This window comes from Notechis scutatus, chromosome Z (genome assembly GCF_049901735.1).
Source record: "Notechis scutatus isolate UNSWTSFEM ecotype Mainland chromosome Z, rNotScu1.2, whole genome shotgun sequence".
In the NCBI taxonomy this organism is placed as follows: Eukaryota; Metazoa; Chordata; class Lepidosauria; order Squamata; family Elapidae; genus Notechis; species Notechis scutatus.
In genome coordinates this window covers 26,973,494-26,979,615 of record NC_142025.1, presented here as the reverse complement: position 1 = coordinate 26,979,615, position 6,122 = coordinate 26,973,494, and the positions used below count along the sequence as shown (strand labels likewise).

Sequence of the window (6,122 nt, the reverse complement as noted above, 5' to 3'; positions counted from 1 at the left end):
AAATAGCAATAACCAACACCGACTAAAATTAGAGAGAGACTCGATGTCGTGCCGAGGGAAAGCGGGCGCGTGGCGTGGGCTAGAGAGGAAATTAATGAATGTCGCCACGCGATGAGAGAGAAAGAGAGCGCAACACGCGAGGGCTGACTAATGTTGAGGAAATGTGGCGACAGGGTCAATAAATAAGGAAACGCTTCTGGAACTCAGAATTTGGCTCAAGAGACTCTTCCCAAATCTAGCTTCCTTCAAATATGTTGGACTTCAATTCTTTTTGTTCTCCCCAGCCAGTCGTTTGTCTTGCTCTGAGATGTGATGCATAGAGATAGTATTACTTTGTTATGCAAATTACAAAACAAAGCTTCTGAGAAGAATTTATAAAGAGGGCAGGTTTATCAGCAGGTAAAAAGGAGTGGGTGGGTGGGGGGTCCATTCATGGCTGCCATCCTGACTCTTTTGCCTTTCTCTACACACACATTGAGAGCACTTCAAGGGAATGCATGAACCTAAGTCATTGTCATGCATAGACCCACTTATCTTACAAGGTAACATAGATAAACAATCTTTATACTTTCCAGCTCATTGTCTTAAAAACTGGCTTTCTCAAGAAATGTAAGCATCACAAACCAAGATATCTTAGCAAATACTTTGCCAGAGACAAATTATGCACATTTTAATCCCAAAGTTTCTGAAATGCATGAGCCTAAGTCATTGAAATGCATAGACCCACTTTGATTCAGTTTTATTTTTTGGCAAGAGTTGATCCCATTCATTCAACACTATATTGGTGGGCTATTATTTGTAGCATATGGGGGACATTCATCAAGTTACTCATATCTCAGGCCAGACTTAAGACTGAATGAACTGTTAAATGTCACATTTATATATATTGGATATTATGGTTCACATCTAAAGTTAAGTTTCTTAGTGAAAAGTTGAACTACTATAATTTCAAACAAATCAAATCTGTATATTTTTAAAGTAAAAAGTCATGCCTAAGAAAACGTGAAATCATATATGCACATGGAGAAGGTGTAGTTTCTTGTAAGCAAATTATCATAAAATATAATGTCCCTAGATTTAATCACACACAAAATGAGCAAAAGGTTGCAGAGCCTTCAGATGCTATACTTTCTTACTAGTTAAGCCTGCCTGTGCCAAAACTTTAAGTTCTTTGTAATTTGCCAATATATCAATACTTCTAAAATGTTCCATTAGCATTTTCTAGTTTTTTTCCAGATATTATAGAAACTCTCTGCAGTAAGATTTTTAAAAGATGGCATAATTGAAAAACGGATTATAAAAAGCAGCTTCTACCATTGATATACAGACTTAAATTATTTAATTGCATGTTTTCTTAAAAGAAGTTGCTGACTATAGAATAATTGCGTTATTTGGAATTTTTTAAAGGGATTGAATTTAGTTTTGTTTTCACTTGATACTTAAATATAAATGCTTGTTAAACTGCTGTTAAACTGCTGTTAAACTGCTGTTAAACTGCTGTTAGCTGATGAATTCATGTATTTTGGGAATACCAACAGGATCAGCTGACTACACTCCTAACCCCACAGCAAGTAAAATTACTCCTAAACATATCCAGTCAAGTATTTGATTGAAGTTATTCTACCATATAAATTCACCTAAATTTTTATACATAGTCTTCTAAGAAGAGGACTTGAAGAGAAAACATGGCTTGGAAAGGAAGTCTCCATGACATAATTTAATTGCCAAGACTTGACAGTACAGAAGATACCACTGAAACATTTATTGTTGCATTAATGGCCAATGGAAAAAAGGCTAACAGTATCACAAAGGTTTGCCTGAACTCACCCGGACGTGAGGGTTCATGAAATATTAAGTATTTCCTAGAGCAAAAAGAGAAGAAATGTGTGTTTCCAAAGTAGTGACTTTTTATCCAGGCAGTATGACTATGTGCTGCCAGAAAGACTGAGTGTTGCATGAACAGAGCCAGGAGTCCAGTGGCACTTGAAACATAGTTGACTTAATTATTGTATATGTTTTTGCGGATCATGTCTGTCTTTATTATGGGATAAAATATATAATTGTGAGGGCAAAAGGTACAAAGGGGATAAAAGGGGATAGTTAGAAATGATGACCACCCATAACTGCATAGAATAGGGGTGTCAAACTCAAACCCGGCCCGCGGAGTGTTTAAATCTGGCCCACAGGACTAGCCTGGAAATAGAAAAGGACTGCCCCCCGGGCATTGGGGTGCACATGGCCCCCATGTGGTCCATTTTCAGCCTGGAAGGTCTCTTGCAATACTTTGCCAGCCAAATAGGCGCGCGTGCATCCCATCTCTCTCTGTCCCCAGCCAGCCCATGGAGGAGAATTACAATGCTGATCCAGCCCTCAAAGAAATTCAGTTTGACACTCCAGGCATAGAAACTTTGTGAAGCTTCACTTTGGGAGAAAGAATCTGCTTTCCTCTCAGTATCTCACACCATCTACTGGGAAGGCCAACCCTTCTATAACATTATACACCTGGATAAACTGCTAGAGGACAGAAGGTTTATGGATGTCCACTTAACCTAAATACACAGTTAAATCTGAATCCAACAAACTATGTTTAAGCAGTCTAGTTTTTAAAAAATGCTCAATACATTTAAAATATTCAACTTGCATGGCATCTGTTTAATTATAACTTCATAGTGATATTTAAGTGGATGATAATTTGCTTTTATTTCATTCATTTGGAATGAACTAGCAGTTTTGAATGCATCATAGTCCAAAGGCTTCATATGCGTCTAGTATTTCTGATTGCATGCATCGTTAGATTAATGGTTAAATCCAGTCGATACTGGATTTTTATCTCACAATATGATGTTCTTTTTTCGGAAGTGCAATTAATGCAGTTTAATTTATTTGATTAAAATATTTTTAAACAGGTTTCCAAAGTAAGCTTACATAAATATTTCAAAACCAATACATATATAAACCTTAAATCTAAAACAAAGATAGAACAGATCCAGGTGTATCCATCTCAGGAGAGCAAAGTTGTGATCATTTTTTAGAAGCCCAGCTTCTGAAGAATGATATACTTTAACTGAGTATCAGACAGCAAATAGAGCAGAGCTTCAGAGGATAACAATGCCTACATAGGAATATGCAGTATATGAAGTACAGTATATACTGCTGCTGTGATCCAAAGTTATGGATATTTTTGTAACTAATGTTGGGTGTAGAAACAAACCAAGAAGCAATGGAAGAGAGAGACTAGAACTGCAACTAGTAATGAACAGGATGAACTGGAAGTGGAGTAGACATCATCATCATCATCATATAATATTGTACATCTTAAAGTACTTGGTTGATACCAAGGATGCTGGCAGCAACCCGTATCAACCATTAGCACCAGTCAATAGTATTTGTGATGCATTTTTAAATGTTCAGTTGACTGAGTTTCATGTTTAATAAATAAATAATAATAATCTGCTGCAAGAAGATTGCACAAACTGATTACATGACAAAGTAGCAACAATGGTGCATTAGAAAATCTGCAAGAAATATCATTTGCCTATAAGCAAGAACCATAAAATAGAAAAAGTCATAGAAAATGAAAAAGTTAAATTGCTCTGGAACTTCAGAATCCAGACAGACAGGCACCTGCCACATAACACTCCAGACTTAACATTAGTCAATAAGAAAGAAAGAAAAGTCTGGATAGTGGATGTGGCAGTGCCTGGAGACAGCAGAACAGAAGAGAAAGAACTGGAGAAGATAACAAAATATAAAGACCTACAAATAGAAATAGAATGACTATGGCAAAGGCAAGCAAGGGTAATACCAATAATAATAGGCGCCTTGGATGCAGTCCCAAAACAATTGGAGCACCACTTGAACACCATAGGCATTGACAAATTTGCCATCTGTCAATTGCACAAGGCAGCTTTATTTGGAACAGCTTCCATCCTGCGGCGATATCTGTAACACCATCAAACATCCAGATTTGCCTATACCAGGTCCTTGGTAAGGACTTGATAGGTAGACAAAAATGCCAAACCCAGTCTAAACATCTGGCTGACTGTGCAATTAATATTATTATTATTTGACACAAAAAGCAACAGTGTACACAGCAAACGAGATAACTATGCTGGGTTTTGTATCACAAATCACTAGTCAAACACTTCCCAAGTGTTTAGAACTGAGTGATGTATTGGCAGATTATGCGAGCATAATCCTCCTGCAGCTGACCAATGGTGATTTTTTTCAGTACCAATTGTTTTCAAGTGTTTGCTGAGGTCTTTAGGCACAGCACCCAGTGTGCTGAGTACCATTAGAACCACCTGCACTGGTTTATGCCAGGGTCTCTGCAGTCTTGATATGTGGTGATTTTTTTCAAGTTGTTTCTTGTCAATTCTGCTGTCATCAGGTATGGCAATGTTGACGATCCTCACTTTTTTCTTCTCCACAATCATGATATCCAGGATATTGTGTTCCAAAACTTTGTCAGTCTACTTTCGGAAGTCCCACAGTAGTTTTGCATGCTCATTTTCGACCACTTTTTCAGGCTGATGATCCCTCAAGTTCTTTGCTACAGGCAGATGGTAGTTGCGATACAAGTTCTAATGGACTATCAGAGTGAAAATATTGTGATGTTGTTTGTAGTCAGTCTGAGCAATTGTCTTGCAGCAGCTCAATATGTGATCAGTGGTTTTGTCCATTTCTTTGCAGAGTCTGCCTTTGGGGTCATCAGCAGATTTTTCTATTCTGGTTTTGATTGCATTCATTCTAATGGCTTGTTCTTGGACTGCAAGAATCAGGTCTTCTGTCTCTTTCTTCAGTGTTCCATTGGTCAGCCATAACCAGGTCTTTTCCTTGTCTACTTTTCCTTGGATCTTTTCAAGGAACTGCCCATGCAGTACTTTGTTACACCAGCTGTCAGCCCGAGTTTGCATTGCTGTTTTCCTGTACTGATTCTTGGATTGCTGCACTTTGAGAAGCTTCCTGTTGTTGACCTCCATCAAAGCTGGTTCAACACTGTCTTTCACATAATCTGCAAGAGCATGCTTTTGTTCTTCGACAGTCTGCTTCACTTGCTAAAGTCCTCTGCCACCTGCTTTTCTGGGCAAATACAGCCTGTCAACATCACTACACGGGCGCAGTGAATAGTGTATGGTCATCAGTTTACTCGCTTTCCTGTCCAGGCTGTCCAGCTCTGCCTGTGTCCAGTTTACAATCCCAGCAGTTTATCTGATGACGGGTATGGCCCAGGTATTTATAGCCTTGATGGTGTTATCACCATTCAGTTTGCTTTTTAGAAATTTTCTGACCCTTTGTGTGTATTCTTTGCTGATTAATAATAATAATAATAATAATAATAACAACAACAACAACAACAACAACAACAACAACAACAACAACAACATGTAACAGTGATACCCATTATTATCGGGCATTTGGTACTATGTCCAAGAATTTTATAAAATATATCAAGAAATTGCAGCTTCCTGCAATAACACCAGCGGAACTGCAAAAAACTGCACTACTGGGAACATCGTACATCTTAGGATGCTGGCAGCAACCCGTATCAACCATTAGCACCAGTATTTGTGTTCAGTTGACTGAGTTTCATGTTTAATGAATAAAAAGGAGGAGGAGGAGGAGGAGGAGGAGGAGGAGGAGGAGGAGGAGGAGGAGGAGGAGGAGGAGGAGGAGGAGGAGGAGATTGTTTACTCCAGGCTTAGTTGCTATGTAATAATTAATGTTTGTGGACCATCTTCAAATGCAGCCACATTTTAGAATGGAAAAAAAATGACACAATATGAAAACATTAAAGAAATTGTTTATTTCTTTTATGGCATGGATGAAATAAATTTTTTCAATAAACCTGATGTGATTTTCTTATATCATCTGTTGTTTAATATCAAGCTGTGTTATTGTTAGGGAAAGTATTAGGTACAAGTTGGCAGAACCATCACCATATTGAAGTATATATTCTTGGTACTATGGAAATGCTTCTACTGGAAGACAAGTTATAAATACTCTAAGGAAAAAATAGCAAGTCAGTCTTTTTATGGTTAATGCTGGAAGTTTTGAATGACAGAATATTTTCAGTCTTTTAGCTGTTGCCTCATTTGAAAGCGGCAGCTGTTCAGTTTAAT

At 37.9% G+C, this 6,122-nt stretch overlaps 1 pseudogene; it reads right to left on the bottom strand.

Moving 5' to 3' along the window:
- Positions 1–4,156: 4,156 nt before the first annotated feature.
- On the bottom strand, positions 4,157–5,201 carry LOC148128801 (uncharacterized; annotated as a pseudogene).
- Between the last annotated feature and the right edge of the window lie 921 nt (positions 5,202–6,122).